The sequence below is a fragment of the Caloenas nicobarica genome, chromosome 2 (genome assembly GCF_036013445.1).
Source record: "Caloenas nicobarica isolate bCalNic1 chromosome 2, bCalNic1.hap1, whole genome shotgun sequence".
NCBI lineage: Eukaryota > Metazoa > Chordata > Aves > Columbiformes > Columbidae > Caloenas > Caloenas nicobarica.
Window position 1 is genome coordinate 133,277,248 of NC_088246.1, and position 19,647 is coordinate 133,296,894.

The following is a 19,647-nucleotide window of genomic DNA, read 5'->3' on the forward strand; positions in this document are numbered from 1 at the left end:
GGGACGTTTATTAGGGAATTATGTCGGTTTATTAAAAAGGGGAACGGCTGTGGCTGTAATTATGCAGATCCTTGTGCCCCTGTGTGTCCGCAGCGCAGATTTAGGGAGTGAAATGAGCTTGGCGGAGAGACGTGGTGTAACAGAGCCCGGTTTGGGCTGGGATTTCTTTGTCTATCAAAGAATGGTCAGCCTCGGTCTTTGGCCCCCACCAGATCCGTCTCGCCCAGGCCAATAAGTTTTCCTTGGGACTGAGGCTGGAGGTACTGGAAGGACAGACAAGGCTGAGGGGTTTTTCTAATTTTTCTCCCCCTTCCCTCTCTTTCAAATGTAACGTCACTATCAGAGTTTTTGTGGTTTCAACAGAAGGCTCGAAAAAATCCCCAAACGTGTAACGGTGCCTGCAGGAGAAGTTCGGAGGAGGTGGGCGGGGGGTCTGCCGAGACCAGAGGAGAGGAGCTGAGAGGTTAGGCGAGAGTCTTCGGGGGCGAACAGCTGAGCGAGAGAGGGAGGAGAGAGAGGGGAGCGGGAGGGGAGCGGGAGCCGGGCCGGGCCGGGCCGCGCCGCCGGGGAGCCCGCCCGCCGCCACGCACCGCAGCCGCAGCCGAACCGCAGCCGCGCCGGCCTCGGGTCCTCCTCGCCTGCCTCCCCCAGCCCGCGCCGCGCTCCGCTCTTATCACATCCCACAAACCTGCTTCTGCTGCCTCCCGGAATTAACCTTCTTCGATTTTTCCTAGCTACGTGGCGATCCCAGGGTTTCTTCTAAACTGTTAACATCCCGTAGTGGCTTTTTTTTTTTTTTCCCCCTACACCCTTCCTCCTCTTACCCGATAGCTACTATTTTTAAGGATAGAGAGAGACAGAGAAAGAGAAATGAGATTTAAAACGTTAGGAAGGACAGTAAACAGTGGCAGAAGAAACCCTGAAAAATGTGGACTCTCCCCTCGCAATTCCTGCCTCTATCCCCCCTTCTTTGTTCCTTAAGCTGTAATTCAAGAACACCATAAACCTATATCCCCCTCCAAGAAGAGAGAAAGGGGAAAAAATCTACAGCCAAAAAAGAATGACTTGACTGTTCTGACGTTTGGTGTTTTGACATTAATGACATTAATGATATTGATGTTTCACCAGGAAAAAAGCACTAGGAATAAAGGAGGTGGTGGGGGAGGTGCGGGGGGACGACTTTAAAACTAAATTATCTTCGTTTCCTTATTCTTCGGTGACATTAGGTATATGTGTTTTTTCACTTGAATTTGAAATAGATGTATTGTTCTCAGGTGTTTCTTCATCACATTGTATTTAATTGTCTTTAGTCTTAGGAAATGCGTTACCATCCTTCAGGCATGCACTTGAATGGACAATGCACCCTTTCGCTTACAATTTAAGCCTAAAATCCCTCTTTCCATCATACCCCCTCAATCTGATAACTGTAAACGAGTTTCAGAGATTTCATTTTCACTCTTTGTTAGCATTTTTTTTCCACCCTGTAAACAACGATGCAGAATATCACTAGTTTCCTTATTACCTTCATTCCCAGGGAGCCGTGCCTGTGGAAATCTGCATACGTATGCTCACATTTTTTTCATTGATGAGCTGGTGCAATGCTTAGGTGAGGTTCAAAAAAGGAATAAAGTTGCTCTCAAAAACCCTCAGGTGCCCCTGACTTTTCCTTAAGTCCGAGTTTTGGAGATTTTCCTGAAGTTTGAAGTAAGATTTCTCTGGATTGGGGTACGGCTCTTTCTATGTTCCCCACTTTATTGGCAGGCTCCGATTTTTGGAATAGCTGTACTTTCAGGCTGGCGATCTTTTTATTTATTTTTTTTTTCCCTCCCCTTTCTGAAGACCTTTTTTTCTTTTTTTTTCTTTTTTTTTTTTCTCCCAAACTATCAGGACCTTCACTCTGACCTTAAACATCTGCTTTTAGACACTCGGTTCCCTGACACTGGCCTATGCTTCCTTAAGGGCAGCTTTAATTCACCATCAGGTGGGGATTTTCCTATTAGCGTTAGTTCCAGTACTTGCAAAATGTTCTCCTGGAACAGAAGGTTTAGGGCCCAAAGAGTTGCATATTTCTGGCATCCAGGTTTTACTGGTTTGTTGTTGTGCATGCACACGTTTAATGGAAGGTTGCGATAAAACCTTCCTGCTGGTTTTTGGTGTTTAAGGCCTAAGGTTTTGACATGTGTCGCAGGAATCGCGAACTTCAAAGGCACGTCAGCTCTAAGGTTATGGTTCATCTGCACGGGGTCCTTGGTACTGTAAATATCTCTTGCGTGTAACTGTGACTTAGTGACCATTTCTGGTATATCCATTTCTGGAATAGCATTATCAAAAATCTGCACGTGTTCCTGCGGTGTATTCAGATGCTCTTTGAATAGTCATGTTTTTATCTTCAGTAGGGAGTATTTTAAAGTATGTCTATTCCTAGTTTTAGTTAATTATCTTTTAATGAAAGTGTCAGTCATATTCACATCTGCAGTATTAGGTTAAGATAATTAGATTTTCAAATGAGAAGCAATCTTCTTAAATCCCACACAGGAAAATATTTGTAGAAGATTGCGATTTATAATGACATCTGTACATTTTACCCTAGTTTCCATCATAATAATCCCCCCTCTCCAAGAATGAAATGTGTCTAGTAAAATATAGTAGATAAAATATTAATAAAATAGCAATACTTGTAAGGAAAGTGGAACATGATGCATGTATATGAATGAAACTTGTATCGTATGCAAAGAAATTCTTTCCCTGGACTGATATTTACTTCATTTTGATAAGGCTGTTTACAGTTGATATTGTATATTCTGGAAGGCTTTGCTTTTTACTTTGTTGATTTCTCGAAGTAATTACATGGCAACCACCAAATAAAGTGTTTTATGTTTTGTGTGACTGTGTGTATGTGGAATGTACGTGCATACGTGTAAATACAAAGTAGGGTGTGAGTGTGCACGTGTGTGTGTGCTTATGTGTAAATAAATCCATCTTTATCTCTGTATGGGCAGTTATTCCCTATCTTAGGTATATTATCTTTCGTTTTTCAGAGGTATCATACATTCATTATCCCAGTTCAAACATATATTTTTCATTAAATCCCCATTAAAAGAGAAAAGGGAAGAGAAAGAAAGAGAGAAAGAAATATTTCCCTGATGGAATAATTAATTCGTACCCGTTTCATTTAAGTTTCCGAACAGTTAAAAGAGCAAGTTGGTTGCCCCCTCTTTTTTTTTTTTTTTTTTTTAATTTTCCCTAGCCATCTACTTTGTGTGGCTGTGCGTGTGTGTCTGTGTTACTAATGAAGTTTGCAGACTTGTGTTTGTATCCATGAGCTCCTTTCTGCTGCCCCTTCTTCTCTGGGCTGGCTGTGTGGCTCCCGCAGCCCCAGCGAGCCCTCGGCAGCCGCGGCAGCTCCGGCTTTCCCGGCTCCGGCGCTGCGCGTCATTTGCAGCCCGGAGAATGTTGATCACCTCACTAATTACACCTCTCCCTCTCCTCTCCCCTCTCCTCTCCCTCTCTCTCGCTCTCCCTCGCTCTCTCTCCTCTCTCTCTCTCTCTCTCCTCTCTCTCTCTCTCTCTCTCTCTCATTCCCAGAGTGCATATCGGGAATAGACACACAAAGACATGCGCACTCAACTTAATCAGCCATTTTTTTAAACAGGGCTAAAACGATAATAATTAGCAGAATAAAGACATATCGGATTTTCATTTCCTTTCCTCCTTTTCCCAACCCCTTCACAACCAAACAGCGAGACCGCGGTCGGCACATGCTTTAACAACTCCCGGACCCCAAAGGACCGCTCCATGCCCCCCACTTCTTGCTCAATCATTTTTATTTTCACCCAATAAAGTTGGAGGATTATTTTTTTTTATTATTTTTTTAATGAACCTTCTCTCGTTTACTTGGATGTGATCAGCTGTTAAGTAAATAAAGCAAAACAAAAAAAAGAGGCGAAGATCCAGTAGGAACTGCGAGGGGAAATGGAAAGTAAGTTTTTTCTTTAACTTTTATTGAGTAGTTTGTGTTAAATTTAGGTCGAGTATCGATTATCTTTCCAGGCTGATCTTGCACAATCTTTGATATTTCGCTCTCGCTCTCTCTCTCCCCCTCTCTCTGTGCCTCTTTCTCTCTCTCTCACATACACACACACACTCACATCCCCACATCCCATGTATCTCTCCCCTCTCTCTCTCCCCCCTTTTTCTGCCTGTTTCCTCATTTTTAGGTACAGTATTTCCTCTCATTTGGGAAGGAAGGACTGCTTTTTCTCTCTCCCTTCTTTCTTTCTCTCTCTCCCTTTCTCTTTTATTCCGGGGGTTACGTTTTGTTTGTGTATTTTTTTCTGTTTTGGTTTGGGGCTGTGGGCTTTTTTTTTTTTTTCTCTCTCTCGGGCTGTAACTTTTGAATTAAGTGGAGGACTCTGCTCAGTTTGCAGAAGAGGTTTGGGGGGTGCTCCCCACTTTTTATTTCACTCTATTTTAGTAGAGAGCTCGGACAGCGGGGGAATACTGTCAGATTAGGAAAGACGTTACGGCTGTCAGAAGTCATTGCCTGCCAGCCCCTTCAGAGCTCGCACTCTTGTTTCGCAGCTCCGTCCCCCCAAAACTTTGAGGTGCTTTTTGAAGGCGCATTCCGCTCTCCCACCCTCCTTCCCTCTCCTCCCCATCTCCACCCCCCTCGGCCTCCTAAACTTTCGCTTTCGGGTGGGGTGGGGGGGGATGCCAGCAGGGCAATGGGGACCGTGAATGCGTGCGTGTGTACAGGAGAAGGTGTGGGGTGCTTTTTCCCCTGTCCCCCCCTTCCCCATTTATTTTGCAGGTAGGTTTCTTAGGAGCAGAGGCAGGGGTGGCTGCGCAGGTGTGTGTGTGTGTGCATGTGTGCGCAGAGGGATCGCGCTGCCGGCAGCCGTCTCTGGCAGCAGGAGGAAGAGGAGCCCGTTAGGAGAGCGCCCTGCCTCTCTGTCAGTTTCGCCGCCCGGCGCGGGGAGGCGGCCCGGCCCGGCACAGCACGGCCCGGAGCGACGCGGAGCGGCACGGCCCCGCCAGCGGGGATGGGATGCGCGGCTGCCTCTGCCTGCGGGCGGCTGCCGGCCAGGCGGCTGCCGGCCAGGCGGCGGCGGAGCCCTCGGCATCCCCGCCGTGTCGCTCCGCGCCGCGCCGCTCTGCGCCGTAGCAAAGGCTTCTCGCGGGCAGGGTCGGGCGCTGCTTTCAGCGCAGCCTTTCTGAGATTTTTGAAAGGGGGAGCGGGGGGGCTGTTTTTCGGGACAGGCGTCTATATTTTGTTTAAACCGAAGACTGAGGTGTTTAGAAAAAAAGAAAACAAAACAAAACCATAAACCAAAAAAACCCCAGCCAAACCAAAAAAAAAAGAGCTTGTAGACAGCAAGAATGCAGTTGCAGTTCAGTTCCTGTTCTAACTGCTTGTGCCAGAATCAAGTGCATCCCTTCCCATCACGGCGGCTAATGGCAGACGCGTCCCTGCTTCCCTCTTTTGCTTTACATGAAATTACCTGCAAAAATGCTAATAAACTTTCCCCTCATCCGATGCCAACTTACGGCGGTTCCCCTCCACTCCCCCCGTCCTGCATCTTCTTTCCCCCCTACCCCCCCCAGCCTCCCCAGCAGCGGCAGCAGAAAATGCACGGGTTGGTATTTCTTTTGTTACCTGCGAGCCGGGCGGCCGGGGGTCTCTCATCGGCTGCTTAGGGCACTGGGTCCAACCGAGAGAGGAGGCACATCAGTCGGGTTCAGCCTGTTTCACCTCAGCGCCGTCCCGAGGAGGCTTTAGCCACCATTCAATAACACACCCTCCTCCTCCTCTTCCTCCTTAGGTACCAAGGCAGAGATCGCAAACATAACACCCCCCTCCCCACCAAAAAAAAAAAAAAAAAAAAAAAAAAAAAAGCCCAACCAAAAGACAACTTGCCAGGCTGAAGATGGTGGATTTACATTAAGCCAGACACAGGCAGGTTCACTCAGGAAGTCTGACCATCCCGTTTTCTGACAGTTGCATTTCCTCGGCTCCATTCCGTCCTCCTTTTTTTTTTTTTTTTTTTTTTTAAATTCTCTTTTTTATTAGCCTTGTTCCGTTTTTAATCAAGGATTATGTAGTTGGCAGGAGGAGAGCAAGAGTGGAAAGAGAGGGCTCGGGTGCTTTTGGGGTGGTTGCTGAGAGGTTTTTTTTTTGATGGTGTATTTTTTTTTTTTTTTCCAATTGTGTTTCCCCTGGATTTGCAGTGGCTCGATCCTTAGGAGCGGTGGTGGAGTGTTTAAAAAGATCATATGTAGCATTATATTTTTAGTTTGGTGGTGGATGGATGGAAGAGGTAGCGAGAAGCCTTTGCAGCCCTGGCTGTTGTTGGTTAGATTGAGGCAGAGACTTGGCTGCGATTGGGACGCGACTGTGACATGGGCATCGATCGCTTCCATTGAGAGCAATGCAAAAACACAGCCTGGGTATGTAACACTCTCAGTGCCATCAACACTTGTTTTACTTTATATTTACTGGCAAAACTGACAGAACGATCCGGAGTGCTTTTCTTTGAAATAAGGAATACAAACATTTGGATGGGAAGGTGCACAAAGAAGATTGTGGAAATAAACGGGGGGTTGAAGGTTGGGGTGTGTGTGGGGGGGAAGAGCCTTAACCATCATTGCTCCGCTTCCTATTCAACCGACTGTATTTAAGGAGTTTCTGTCTTTTCTCAACTAGGGGATCCTACTAAACTGGTTGAAATGAAAAAAAATCAGACAATCAACCTTGAGGGAATATCTGCTAGTTTTCAGGGTTTGCGGTTTCAGCCGGTAGGAAGGCACACAAAATAAAAGATGGGTAGCCAGCTGTTTTAACCTCTTGCACCTGGCTCCAGAGCTGGGGCTCACTAGGATTATTCAGTTATTCGTGCTATCTGTGCTTGAATATTTATACTGTACGATCTAGAGATCCACACAGTGCATTGTAGCATCTCTTTATCCTTTAGTCGTGGGGTTTTTGGACTTCGTCAACATAAACATGTATTCAATAGTTTTCATTTTTGTGATAATGAACATAGAGGGTCAATGAAATATAGAGGGAAAAGTCGTAAATCTGCAAAAGTGAAACCTACCCAAGGAACAAAGAAAGGTCAGGTAAACCATCTGTGTAAGTCACAGTAATAGTACCTGCTGTTTGGTTTATGCAGTGATACTGCTTTATTATTCTCTAAAATGAAACTTAACTGCTAGATCAAGTTAAAACTAAAGGAAAGCTGTGGGGATGATAAATGGCATTGCGTACATTGTTCAGAATAGGGAGACGGTTTTGTTCCTCTATTTTTGAATAGTTTAGGTTTATTTGTAAGGATGGTGCACCAGCAAAGAACATATAAAGGGGGCCGAGAAAAATCACTGTTTAATATTGCAGAATTTACTGCTTCCATTCTGACCATGAGCCTAAATTTACACAATGAAATTTGATTATCTTTAATAACAATATTAGATCCTGCACTGGATGGATGAGAATTGAGGTGGTTTTGTTGATTGCAAGGGTTTAATGTTGCATTTCAGAATCTGATGTGGTTTAGCCTCCCTTCCATTAACTGGAAAACCCCTGAGGTTTTACAATTATTTCTTAAAGATAATACATTTAAGATTGCATTGGTAGGCTGAAGAAAAGTCATAAAGGCAAGAAGGGAAGCCCTTAATAACTCTTGAGATTCAGACATGTTCAGCAGTTAGATTGGCTCTGACTTCACCAAGGGTCGACAATGTGTCATTTCCATGAAGCCAAATTGCCCTCTGCCTATATGATATTAATGTGCAAATCAATATTTCAGGGATTAAATTTCCCTTCTTCATTTTTTATGGTTTCTACCTCAATAAGTCTCAAGTCTATTAGAAGAGGCTGGATGATTTAAAATCTTTCACTGCAGAATGGCTTGTCGTAGCCTTGTTTCACAGACCGTTTTTGGATTTTCGTTATAAAAGACTAAAGGCATTCCAAAGAAGTTGGTAGTCAATATAGGGACACGCTCACTGTTGTAAAGCCCTTGTTCGATTAAGAGCTAAAAAGGTATTGAAAATATAATATATATGTTGATATAATATATATACATTCTACTGCTTTAAAAATATTGTGTTAATCACCTATTGATTTATTTCAAAATCAATTGAAGCTCCTTTCTTATTAGTGATTTGTTCAGCATTCTTCAGCCTTGTTGTTAATTTTCTTAAACAGCATGCATGAATTAATCTGCTGGTAGAATGTGTTTTGGGTATTCTTTGAAGCATATTTAAAACCAGGCGTTTTTACCTATTTAAGCTAAGTGGTGTGAACAGTTTAGTATTGTGGGGAGAGCCAGGGCAGTTTTCTGCACTTTGGATTCAGCATTGTTTTAATGAAGCTTAGGGGCGTTTTGTAAATATTTTATGATTTCTGCTCAGACGCTTATCAGCAATGTTTATTAAGAGTTTCCATTGAATATTCAGGATCAGTTAAAAATTAAAATGGAACTATCTGATCTGGAAGGAAACAATACATGACAGAAAATTTAGGTCAAAATAAGAGGTTGTGACTTTATCACATAATCTTGGGAAGGCCCTACTGTCTATCATTTAGTGTTGTTTTATAGTCTTAGACCATCTGGACCAAGTTCCGCACAGCTGCATGAATTTCATATGTGATAGAACATTTTTTCCATTCAGTGTGAAATGTTCCTTCCTAAAAACGTACACCAGACTCGCTTAATTTAGTCTGCTAAAAGAAATGCACATGAAAAAGGACAAAAGGCTCTTTAATCTCTGCAAGCTGTTTGTTTTTCTTCAAGATTCCTGTCTGTTTGGGTTTGAAAAGTCATGTTTATTGAGCAGATGATTCTGAGGTGTGACATTAAAATAATATATGATTTTTGTGCTGGTTTCTGCTCTCCTAGTTAATTTGCAGAACTACTTTTTATGCTTGTCAAAACACAGAGTTAATCTATTCTTATTTACAATTAATCTCAATAAAATTAATCTTAACTATGCCTTAGTCAGTAGCTTAAAATATCTAATTATATTCAATTAACTGCTGTCATAGTAATTAACACTGCTTAATTGCCTCTGCATATATTTATGTAAAGCTCATTAGTTACTGCTTGCTCTTTTTTCCTTTTCTCATTCCCATTTTTGTGTCTCTGAGAGTACTGACATAAAACTCAGTCTAGTTTTTGACAATTCGGGTCTTGAAGAACCTGTGACAATGGCAATATATGTGTTTGTAACCTGTTACGTGGGTAAATATTTCTATTTTCATATGCAAAAAGGGCATCAGAGCTGGGTCTCTAAAGAACTTCCAGTCGAGCCTCCCTCCATTCTCCTACCCCAACACATACAAAAATGTTTTCTTGCCTTGTTGACAGAAATATGAGAAGCCAGGTTAAGCTTTGTGTTTATAAATGAAGAGCTTTTCTGCATCTGCCTTGGGGCTGTACCCAGAAGGCAGAGCTTTGCTGCTCCAAATTCAGTCAAAGGGTTAAAGACTTGGCCAAGGTTCAAACTGAGAAGCGCCCAGGGAAAGTGCATGTGAATATGTACAAGTTTCATGTAATTAGTGCTTAATTATATTAACATATGCAAATTGTCAACTTAGGAGCTTGTTGAGCTGGCAAAGATCAGCCAGGCACAATTGCTGTATTGTTCTGAAACAATAATGGATTTCAAGTTGGATTGTGAAAACACATAACTAGCTATCTAATTTAACTCATACCATGGTGAAATTTCATTAGTCTCCATGGAGACTGGTTTAATTGTGCTGACTAATGTTCTGGGCTGCAGAATGTCCTAAAAAGAAAGCGTTGTTTGCCTAATCCACCTTACAATGACACTTGTTTGTACATGTTTCCCTTGTGTGAGAATTTGCATATGCAAATAAATAGTTTCTCTGCCCCATTTGTCATGGCTGTTCATTACCCATGAAGAGGACATTGTTACTAGGCTGTTACTGAGTCTCCCAAGACAGGATAGTGTCAACCAGTCCAGCCACATTCTTTCATAATTTGTTTCTGATTAATAGACCAGAGTGAGGCTCATTCTATTCAGGCCTCTGCAAAGGGAAGGTCAGTTCTGTCACTGAAAAGAGTTTCCGCAGCAACTGAAGTTTTTTCTCTCCCTCCCCCTCCCCCCTCTTGCTTTGGCTAAAATAATCATATTTAAAATAATGTATTCTTGCTCTAAGGAATACCTCCACTAATAATCTCTAGTTTCCTAAAGCAAAAGATAGGAAAATAAAGGAGATTCTGGTATTGGAATATTAATCCTGTTTTTGACAGAAAGGTAAACTGATATAATTGCTTTTCAGTCGAAGGAATGGGGGTTTATACAAGTGTGAAAGCATCGGAAAAGGATTAGCATTTTTTTGCATAATGAAAAGCTCTGTTGAATAGGGCACTGAATGGTTGACTGAATGACTGAGATGAAAGGAAGATGAAAATGCAGGCTCCTCTTTCTTTATGCCTATGTTCAGCTCTCCCTAAAGTTATGTTTGTCCAAGGTTTGAGAAAACAAGCAGAAGCTCAGATTTCGGCAACTTGCTAAGATGCCCCGAGTTTCCATCATCATGTGAAGTAATATGTATGAGAGTAGTGCAGTGAAAGGATGAGAAACACAGATTTGTATGGAGGAGAGCTCCAAGAACATGACAGGCAAACCAAATATTGACTATTGGGTATCGAGGATTCCCATCACTTTGCCTGGGGGGAAGAGAGAGGGAGGAAGGGGGGCCAGCAGGGAGGGAAGGAGCTATTTTAAAAGTTGCCAATGGAAATTATGCATCAATGCATAATAATCTAATAAAGTTTGGTATTCAAGGAAGTGGGGTTTAGTCAATATCTGTTTTAATTATTAAACTATTTCTCTTTTGGAAAAAGTTATGAATTCTGACTCAGTGCTAAGTGTTTAAGTGATATAGAAGCCTTGCTGGGGAAAAAGTTACTCTCTTCATTGGGCTTTGAAAATAGAGAAAGCTTACCGAAATAGAGATTGATACATGCACACAAGGAGCGGGTTTTTTTGTTGTGACTGCATCAGCGTACTCAGGTTGCTTAAAACATTCAGATTCTGGTAGATTCAGGTGGCAAGAAGGGCCCCGGCCTCCTCCTGCAATCAGTGCTCACCCCCACTGATTCCAACCGGAGCAGGATCAGGCCCCCAGCTAGGGCTGCAACTGGTTAGCTGTTGACAATGTGATCAGTGCTTCTAATTATGTTCTCTCAACAGTAATTAGGGCAGTTAAAATACCATAAGTGTTGAGCCACTTTTGAAAGTGGTTCTTTTGTACGTATGTAAATCAAATGCAGTGTGAATAATTATTTGTATGGATGCATATTAAATAGGCTCTCTGTTTTTTTCAGGTCAACGTAATTACTGATTTAGAGCTACTGTGGAAAACTGTGGGTAGTTAGACTAAATATTAACATGTTTGGGAGATGGTTTTTTTTTTTAGTTTGCAGAACATTTGTTTGTAAAGGTTTGTTGGTTCAGTACCGGGCTTGATCTGATAATATTTAAACAGTTAGAGATGCCTCTAAGAAATTAGGGTTATTTATGGATAAATGAAGTAACACTGTAAAGGCAAAAAGTGCTTGGTAAGAATAAAGTCAGAAAAACTCTCTCTTTAAAGATGAAGTTAAAAACTTTTTGTGGGATTTGAGACTGTTTTATTGCTAACTTTATGAAATTCTTTTAAACTTATTTTAAAGGAACATGCTTAGGGGTTATTGTTCCACTCTGGGAACAGCTTATTCGTGTATTTCCATAAGAAGAATGTGTTAATTTAAAAAATAAATTCATTTATATTTTAAAATATTGTTAACCAAGCACCATGTGTTGTCTCTGGCAAAGTTCCAGCCACTGTGGAACTGGATAACACATGGGTTAATAATAACTTATGTGATGTCTGCATTCTTACTGAATGGGCAGAAACCCAGCACACTGAGATACTGGGATTCAAGATTTTACAGAATAAGATGTAATGCAGAATATGTTTATGTGAACAGATGCACTGACAGAAGAAACTAAAAGACACATATAGATTGCTTTTATCTAGCAGGTAAACCAAACCTAGTAGGTCCTGTTTGGTCGTTGTTGAGATTTGTTGTTGCTTTTGAAAGGGGTAATAAACTCATTTATTGATAGTCAGATTCAGCAGACCTCTAGAGGTAAACTTGTTTTGCATAAATAAGAGCAGCAGATTTAGTCTTTAATACTCTATTCCTATTTTTTAATTGTCACTCTATAGCACTTTTATATCAGAATTTTCATTATTACTGCAGCTTTGCTGAGTTCCAAACTAAGCCAGAAAAGTTTGTACCAGGTTGGATGGCAGGCTTATTGAGGAATTACTTTTTCTGCTCAAATAAAATATTCTGAGGAATGGTTTAGCTAAATTACACGATTTATAAAATTATATATAAATTATATGTTATATGATCAAAATTATATGATCAAAATAAAAGTTCGTCATATTAAGATGCTCTTCTATAAGACCACATTACTCAGAATCACCTTTCAATTAAAAAAAAAATTAGACGTTAATTTGTCCAAATTATATTTTATTTGCTTTTGGTAGTTTTGGTTACAATTTTAAAGCCCAGAAATTTGGATCTCTTTACAGACAAAATTAGCAGACTTTTAGCACTCACAATGATCTGATAGGCTGTACCAGCTCCAAAGAAAGTGTTATGGTCCTTCAGGTCAAGACTTTATGTACATGATAGACCACGGTGACTCCGAAAACAAACATTTACCATATAAGCTGCAGTGGTGTCTGCAGAACAAGTGATGCACACACTAGACATACATCTAAAATGGTATTTAAATAGACAAACATTTTGCTTCTGAAACAAAGACATCCTTATGAAATGCCTGTGTTGATGTGATGCTAAGACGCGTAAACCCAAAAGAACCAAATTCTTCTAATTCAGTCCCCAACCTAAATTAACAATAACTGAAATTAGAGAAGTAATATGGGTGTAAAACTGGTAAGGCATAAAATTTTTATATCAGTGGGAAAAGAATCAGGCCTGTAGTTACCGATTGACAATAATCTGATAAAATAAAAATTAAAAGGTTTCATCTCCTCTTTTCGTACTACCATTTCCATTTTTAAGGATTATGTGCTTACTGCAGAAGGTACTGCGAGAGTCTGTAAGAAAGAGGTTTTCCAGAGAAGGTGATGAGGGTCGATTCTGTCCCTTATACCAGATAATAGCAGAGCTGAGGGTCTGAGAGCAGTGGCTGCTAAAGGCTTGCTCCTCCCTATTTTGATGCCGAAGTTGCCTTATAAATTCACCTAATCTGACATGACAAGGCACCTGTCACTGGTAGTGCTCCAGTGTTTGGGGCACTGATGGAAATCTCGAGTAGTCCCAGTTATTTCTACACTTGTTCCAGAAGATGGTAGTGTAACAAGTCAGAATAATCTCTTTCGGAAGAATAACAAAAACATAACTTCCTTCTTTCCCTTCAGTTGATCCTTTGATTTTTGGTATTCTGAAGGCCAGAGCTTTTGTAAGAAGAGAGGGGAGGAAAAAGAAACCTTGGATTTGCCAGGTGTTACATGATGGTTTCAAATGCAGGTGGTTTTCCTGTATGAGAAACCATGGCTGTCCCTCCACCTTCAAGTAAGAGTTTCTCCCTGTTTAATACCTAACACTTCACATGCCTTCCCCATGCCAGAAAATAAGGTTTTGAGTGAAAAGAAGCTCCTTAGGGAACTCATTCCTATGGGCTTCACTCTGGTCCTTTTGTATTTCTTATATTGAAATATGGTTATTGATTTTGTATACAGCACCAAGGGCTTAAATTAAAGAAAATGTAACATTTCTGAAATAAATTATTTCGCTATATGGCAAATGTCACCCCTCAGTCCCTCAGTTCGTCTGAGTTTTATGAACCACTCACCAAAAAAGTCAGTTGATTTGCCATCGCAGTGCAGCCATTTCTGGGCTGGGAAGTGTCACCCAATGCACAAACCCATGAGCCACCCTACTGCAGCACAGCTGTCTGCTAAGGGACTTTATCCAGCAGGACCAACTGATGGCTGTAGGGAGGCAAAATGTGATTTCTCACTCCAGAGAAGAGCATCACTGGAGTTTCAAATCCCAAGTGATCTGCTGATCGGTGGTTTCCCCAGCGCTGCCGCAGTTCCCAATTTTGACCAAGGGCCTCGTCCAAAGTGCAGCGCTTCCCTATCGATTTCCCTGGGTTTGGATCAGGCCCTTTCAAAGAACAGTGCCACCGGCTGAGGCATCCGCCGCAGTTCAACCAGCTGCAGGTCAGCGCTGCCGGGCAGCCAGCTGCAGCTGCTGGCCCCGACCCCGGCCATCAGCCCTGGCCCTGGCCACCAGCCCAGGCCCCGGCCCCGGCCTCGGCCCGGCCTTGCGGTGGGGCCACAACTTTTTTTTTTTTTCTTTTTTTTCCTCCGAGTGAGTGGAAAAGCAACAAGAGACAATGGAGTCAAAAAATGTTAGTGTTTAAATAGAGCAGAAACTGGGACCCTGACAATAACTCAGCTACTACAGAGTCAATTCAGCCATCTGGAGGTTGTGACACGTCCAAAAAGGGGTGGTGCTGGGGGGGAGAGACCTTAAAAATGAAGGATTTCATTGCATGTTGAAATGTATTCTCCACGCAGGCCGCTGCTTTCATGTTGAACAGCGTAAGTCTGTGAGTGGTTTTGTGCATCAAAGACGTACGTACTGAAACACCTAGTGTCTTGCCACAGTTGGATGTTAATATTAACGGACCAGAGTTGTTTGGCCCAGCGCTGAGTTGATATCAGTTTGTTTTTCAATGTTATCATTATCTAAAAATAGATTTTGAGGCTGTTTGAATTTTTAAAATACATACAATGACAGTGATTTATAAACATTCCTGGTTTCAGCTGTAGCTGCACAGAAGGGCTGAGTCTGCTCTCAGCGTATTTTTTAAATGATTTTAATAATTGGAGGCAAATATATTAGAAATCTTTTAGGTTCATTTAAAAATCTATGCAATTTAAACAAACACCGAATTGTGTAATGGTTTGTCTGGGAATTACTTAGGCTGCACAGCATAATAATTTTTTATTAGCTGTCATTTGTTTACTAAGAAGAAAATCGTGATTTTTATGTTGTGTGTTTCATGAAAACTTGGCACTGAAACGGGACAGTCCCTGAACGTGAATTTCTAAAAAGGGGGGACAGTAGTTGCCCTAGAGGTGAAGACTTGAGAAAAATTGGGGTGGGTCATTTCTTTCCTGAAATGAAGCAGGGTACAGATTAGGAGCCATTAAGGTTTGCCAGGAGTTGCTGGTCATAGAAGCCTGTTTAAGTGCTCACTGTCAACAAGGAAATCATGGGCAGCACTTAAAGTGGCTCACCTCTGATTTATTCATAAACCTCACACGAGCACTTGGCTTTGTTCTTGCTCTAGTAAGGGGGAACTGATGCCAATAAGAACAGGAATAAAGAGCTTCTTGCATGGTCCAGAAGTGAATAGCACTTTATCTCAAAGCATGACCTCCATTCCCAAGATCTGTTGTGTTACAGTTGACTCTGCTAGATGTGTATTCTCAGATGAATTGCTAGAAGAGGTTACAACAAATATATACTTTGTAAACCCTCTAGATGTAACAAGAACTGTGTAACTGGAACTTAGGTTCTAACTTGACAGAAAGGTTGCGGTATTCATAGTGAACTGAGAGATTTCCGTTTCAGACAGCGCTTTATGCTGGTGTTTTTAATGTGAGTCAGAAAACAGTACGACTATGTGGCTGCGATTCAAGCAAAAATTTTATATTCTTTAAGGGATTAATTTGAGAAACGTATTTTGATAAAGGCAGACGCACAGAAATGCGAAGTAGTTCAGAGACCAAAAAAAAAAAAAAAGGAAAGGAAAAAAGTCGACTTCGTTTTTAGTCATATTTGATCACTGCTGCTTTATTTTTGTTTCTCTAAAAAAGGCAAAGTAGTGCTAGCAGTCCGCAATGGGGGAAGGGACCTTTCGAAGACGGTCAACTGCCATGTTTGCACTGGGGCAGAGGTTGAGTACAGTTACTTAAATCCCCAGAGAAACATTTAGTTAACGCTAGTCTCTTTCTGATCCTGTCTGAGTCTGGTTTTCTTTTCTGCTTTTTAATGAAGTTTGTTCATTGCTATGTTTAGGTTATGTTTTTAAACTGACTTGCATTTTCACAACAGATTTGACCAAGAGAGTCATAATGGAAGACAGTGATGAGAGTTAATGATACGTCTTTGATAAAGCAGTCCTCGTGTGCAATCTGATCACAGCCATCAGCTCATTTGTCATGGCTGAAGTGAAAATGTCAGGACCAATGAGTGTATCAGTGCTGAAGGGGGCGAAAGGGCTTTTGGAGACACTTTTGTGCTGGGAGTGGGCCATAGCTTAGATGCAGCTCTAGGGAAATACTGGGATTAGCCAACTCTGTGCACAAATCCCTAGCATAACAGAATTAGTTGAGAAAATGAGGTTTGTTAGGGAAAAAAAAATCTGTAGAACTGCTCTAGGCTGCAGCCCAGGAACTATGCAAAACAGTAAGGCATTATTAAAATAATTTTAGCAATGTGGACGTACACACATTCCAACAAAAATCACAATTGGTAGCCAACATTATAACAAACCCCATCTTAATGTGTTTTGCATATGTACATGGGTTTGCTTCTAGGAAAAAAAAAAGTGTATTTAAAATAAATGTGGTCTTCACAATCTTAAAATAAGGTTTTCTGAATTTGACACAGTAGAAATTAATACAATATCTTTAAATCTGAACTGATGCTGATGATCTTTTTGCATGGGTTAGTGCAAATAAAAGCTAAGGGCAGTCTCCCTGCTGCAGACACTTCTTTACTCAGGAGGTGTAATTCATACTGTAGGAACATACTGATCACCAAACTGGGACTATGGTGTGACCGGCCTCTTCTCTCTTTGACTGGTCTGTACAAGGTGCTTCGGAAGAATATCGCAATAGGCAGATGTGGGATGACCTATTGTATATGCCTGCCTTGCCATGATTGCAAATGCAATTTGTTTTAGATCTCTGAAGAGCAAGGTTTTGTATCCCTTACTTGTGTGTGTGTGTGTGTTCATATTCATTACAATAACTCTGGTTACTTTTGGCAGCCAGTTTCCATTCTCTTTTTTAACCTTTGTAAATTCATGATCTCAATGGTACCCTGCAGCAATGAGTCCTACTACCTAACTCCTGTGCCCCTTTCATCATTGGATTTTAATTTGTCACATCCTAGCTTTCTTGGAAACCTGCTACTGATCTTTTCGTAAGCCTTGTCTTGCTTCCTGTTACACACCTAGGAAAAGTGGAGTGCTTTTGCCACTACGTTGTCCATTAAAAAGCTGTAGAAATCTTGATTTCTTTGAGGTGGGGATCCTACTTGCCAGACTTATTCAGCTGCTGTAGAATTGTGTAGGTGCTTAACCAGGTAATCCCAATGCCAGCCCAAAAGGAGTGAGCGGGAGTGAGTTATTCCATCCCCAGTGCGTGGAACGGTTAGTGAGGAATTGTCCGAGTAATAGATGTCTGTATGTAATTGTCTGTCTGGCCGCACCAGTTAGTAATGGCTATTTGCCTGCAGAAGGGATATTTACCTGTTTTGCTGTATACTTCCCGTGCTTGATATTGCAGAATTGGGGGTGTTTTGACTTCACAGATCCATGCCGGGGGGGTTCAGCCGTCTGCCGGTGCTGGGCTGAGAGCAGTTTTTCTTTTGTCTGGTGTTGCTGTTAGAGGTACTGCTGCAAGTTTACCATCTTCCCTTTGGGTTTAATGGAAGGTTGAGATGAAAATTAAATTTGGTACCGGCTCCGTTGTATCGCTGATCCGGGAGCTGCCACCATTACGCAAGGCCCCGAAAACAGAACAGAGCACGGTGGAGGACGGCACTGGCCCTCACTGTGTGCTGGGTTACTGGCGTGTCTGTGTCGCTACCATGCGTTGTGCAGCACCTGTTCCTGGTGGGAAGCTCTCGCTTCCTTTTTCCTTTCCCAAAACTTGGGCGTAAGTTGGGAGCAGGCAGAAGGAGCGTGTCTGCTGATGGGAGGGGGTGGAGAGCCGGGGGTGTGTGGCAGAGCCTTAGGCCGTGGCTCAGACCCCAGGTGATCGCCTCTGGGAAGCCTGGGCTCCCTCGCAGCAGGCTTGCAGCTACTGTGTGAAACTGCCTTTTGTGGTCACGGGCTTCAGGCCCGTCATCCTTCTGGGCCTTCTTGTGCATGGCCACAGGGACTAAAGATACCAGGTAAACTCGAGTCTGGCATAGAAATGTGTAACAAAGCTGCTGCCACTAGCCTTTAAACCCCAAACACTTCTCTGTTTATGCATGTCAGCATGAGTGGCAGCAGCAGAGTAATTTATTTAATCTAACTAGTACTTATCTTTGTTAAGAGTTGTCTGCAGATTTCTTCCATTTCATGTACAGTGAATTGTCCTCTTTCAGATAATGTGCTTGTACAACCTTTTTTAAAAAAATCTATTGATTTACAGTATTGAAGTGAAATATCTGATACCTGTTTCCTGCACTTTGACTGTACATAGTCGAAGAAGCTGATGAGATTCTTCCCTCCCTTCCACAAGCCCTTTAGCTGTTTTAAATGTATAATTATCATTGCATGTCATTTGATAGCTGCACTAATTGCTGCCAACCATTGTCTGTTTGCACTTAATGCTGAAACCTGATCAACATCCTGCTTTGGTTGATGTTTGGTGGTAAACTTTAATTAACTCTTATTGCATTGAAGAAGAGCTCAGTCTCTGTGCTAACTAATCATTTACCTTCATTATGTCCTGACAGCTCCACTTGTTCCTGGTACTAATAGATACACCAGTCAGTAAATAAACCTGCAAACCTTCATGCCTTGAAGTTGTTCCACATTGATATTTTGTTGCTTAAAGTATAATGGGGTAAAGATAATTATTTCAGTTAGTTTTGTACCTCCTCCTTTTCCAGACACCAATCTCAAGTTGCCTTTTTCATGCCAGACAATATCATTTTAATAGTAACTGTAGATTTAAGATAGCATTATTCCTTCAGCAAGGTTCCTATATACATGCATCTTTTGAATCAATACAATTAAGCTTGTCTCCTGTTGGAATTCTTGTAATTATTTTTCCTGAAATACTTTTCCTGTAATGATATTGAAGTTAAAGTAATCAGGTTACTGGCAGATCATGTAAAATTCAACTCAAAATTGCTGGCTGCTTGATTTTAATTTGTCTGACATCAAGTTTGTTTGAAAAGGGATAATATGTGGTTAAACCAAGGAGCTTATAATTATGGTTGACATTTGTTTGTTTATAATGAAATCTAATTAAAGTTCATACATTTTAAAACACAAAAGTTAATTACTGAATTGCTCACTTCACTTATGCACAGCAGTCAAATTAACTTGCAGAGCAAAAAAATGGCAAAAGACTATGCATAATAAAAACAAAATGCCTAGCTGATCTTGGCAATACAAAACAAATTTGCCATGATAATATTCTAGGAAAAACAAATGCTTTATTAATAACCAAACTGTTTAAAAAATGTCCTATATTTTCACTGACCAGGCTGATTTTAATACAGAGTAATATTTACATGTTTCACATGATTTACAATACCCATAGCTTTTTTTTTTTTCAGATGCATA

General features: G+C 41.5%; 1 protein-coding gene across 1 annotated transcript in view; it reads left to right on the forward strand.

The window, feature by feature from the left end:
• The first annotated feature begins 3,676 nt into the window (after positions 1-3,676).
• ZFHX4 (zinc finger homeobox 4) overlaps positions 3,677-19,647 on the forward strand; it is a 150,329-nt gene continuing 134,358 nt past the window's right edge. The window contains exon 1 of the mRNA XM_065627708.1: positions 3,677-3,979. The gene's annotated coding sequence lies outside the window, so the exon portion shown is untranslated. The remainder of the gene's footprint in view (positions 3,980-19,647) is intronic.